This window comes from Octodon degus, unplaced genomic scaffold (genome assembly GCF_000260255.1).
Source record: "Octodon degus isolate 3935 unplaced genomic scaffold, OctDeg1.0 scaffold00002, whole genome shotgun sequence".
NCBI lineage: Eukaryota > Metazoa > Chordata > Mammalia > Rodentia > Octodontidae > Octodon > Octodon degus.
Window position 1 is genome coordinate 19,808,709 of NW_004524578.1, and position 2,451 is coordinate 19,811,159.

Below are 2,451 nucleotides of genomic sequence, written 5' to 3' on the forward strand. Positions count from 1 at the left end.
TGTATGAGAGGCGTGATTTTATCTCTTAAAAAATGTACCCTTTAAATGGTTAGCTAGATCTCACTGCTGAGCAGTTTTGGTCTGATTTCCAAAAAGGGCTCCGGGGTGCTATTTTCTCTGACCTTTTCCATGTTCTCTATAAATCTGAACAACTTCCCTGGGTGTAGTATTCTTGGCTTCCTCTTTTCCACACAACTTTGAAGGCTCTGTTCCCTTGTCTTCTGGCATTGAATGTTGCCGTGGAAAAATTTGAGGCTAGTTTGACATTTTTTTCTTCCCTTCCTGGGGACACAACTTTTTCTCCTGGTGTCTGAAGAGTTGAGTTTTCTTCTTTATTCTTTAAAAAGTTGAGTCATGCAGTCAGGATGGTCTGACATAAAACATTTTTAAAATTTATTTATTTTTTGTGGAACTGGGGATTGAACTCAGGCCCTTGCACTTGCCAGGGAAGCGCTTATTCCACTGAGCCATCTCCCCAGCCCTATTTATTTATTTTTGAGACAAAGTCTCACTATGTACTCTAGGCTGGTCCTGAATTCACTATGCAGCCCAGGCTGGCCTCAAAGTCATAGTACTGTAATCCTCCTGCCTCAGCCTTCCAAGTGCTAAGAGTACAGGTGTGTGTCACTGTGCCTAATTTTACTTTCTGCTTCATTTATTCTTTTCTCAGGATACATTGCTGTCATTTCATTCTTCCCCACACCACTCACCTACTTTCCAGGGCATGCGCTGCAGCCTATTGGAGCTTTGGCCGTGGGCTTTGGCAGCTTCCCTCTCTGTCTCCTGTCGTCTATACTTTGGGCTCTTTCCTGATCTGGTTCCTAATCTCCCTAACCTTTCTGTGGCACAAATGCAGTCAGCTGGGGCCGTCCGTGTACCTCCTTCCTGTTCTAGGCAGATGCAGTACGTCTGAGTGGTTCCTATCACTGTAATTCCTATTAGCTGAGCTCCAGACACCAGAACACAGTACTCACCTGCAGAAGGGCAAGGGGTGTGTGTGGTTCTGGGGATTGAACCTAGGCCTTTACTGAGCTACCGCTCTACCCATTTTCTTTTCTTTTTCTTTTTTTGCAGAACCGGGATTTGAACTCAGGCCCCTGCACTTGCTGGGCAAGCACTTATTCTACTGAGTCATCTCCCCGGCCCCGCCCATGTTCATTTTGAGACAGTGGCCTGTTAACTCATCCAGGCTGGCCTTGAACCTATCCTGCCCTGTCTGCCTCAGACTGCTGGGATTAGTGGAGGGGGCACCACACCCAGCTAAATTTTGAGGGCTGTGTGTCCTGGTAATCTGAGGGGAAGAGGTGGGCTGGGAGTATGGGCCTCCTGCCTGGCACCCCCCAACCCCTGCACCACATCCCCTCTGTCCTGGAACATGTCCTATGCCTAGCCCCATGCCACAGAGTCTGAAAAGATGGGGGCTGGGCAGGCTGTCTTCTTGGCGTGTCAGCACATCCTGTTAGATGGATTATTACCACCTTTCAGGGATGAGCAGGCTTCGTCCTATAGTCTCAGCTCTGCCATCCCCCAGGGATGTCCCCAGAAGCCCTCTGCGGTCCAGGTGACACTGGTGTGCAGGCTGCGGCTGAGAACTGCTGATGACTGCCAGGCTAACTAAAGGAACGCGGCTCTGCCTGTGTGAACCCCCATGGTACCTGGTCCCAAGAGTGGCCTTGGTGTCTTTTACCACAAACTTCCATGTATTGGTGAGGTCTCCGTGGCTGTGGGTTTGAAGAAGATATGCTGATTCCACATCTGGGAGCCAGCGGGGGCAGGGCCACCTCTTAGGTAGGAAGGTCTTGTCCGTGGCACCAGAGCCTCTTTTCCATTACTGAGCCGCACACAGGAAATGGCCAAGGCCTTAGGGTAAGTTTGTCATGAGCATCACTGGGTAGAAGGTCCTGGATTGGGGCTGGGGAGACGGCTCAGTGGAATAATCACTTCCCTGGCAAGTGCAAGGGCCTGAGTTCAATCCCCAGGAAGAAGGTCCTGGATCAGGAGCCCTCCTGAGGGACTGGCCCATCCTCCTAACCATTCACTGCACAGCAGTGCTCCAAGCTGGGCTGTCATCAATCAATCAAGGGTTCGCTTTGCTCAGTTGGATAGAAATCATGAATCAGCAAGGGAAAGCTCTGCGAGCAGCCCTCTGCTCCGACCCTGGTTTGCTGACTGCAGCCCAACAATGCCACTGACCAGTTAATGCTGGTCAGGATATGGTGTTGCCCTCAGTTGACACTGCTGGCTGCTGGTCTCTGGCACCACCCCGCCAGTGACTGTTGCCACTGAAGGGAGGCTGCTGATTTTGTTTTGTTTTTGTGGTACTGGGGATTGAACTCAGGGTATTATGCTTGCCAGGCAGGCACTTATGCTGCTGAGCTATCTCCCCGGTCCAAGGCTGCTGGTTTCTGCTACCAATCTCTATTCATTTCTGTTGGAACTCTTCAGGGCTAG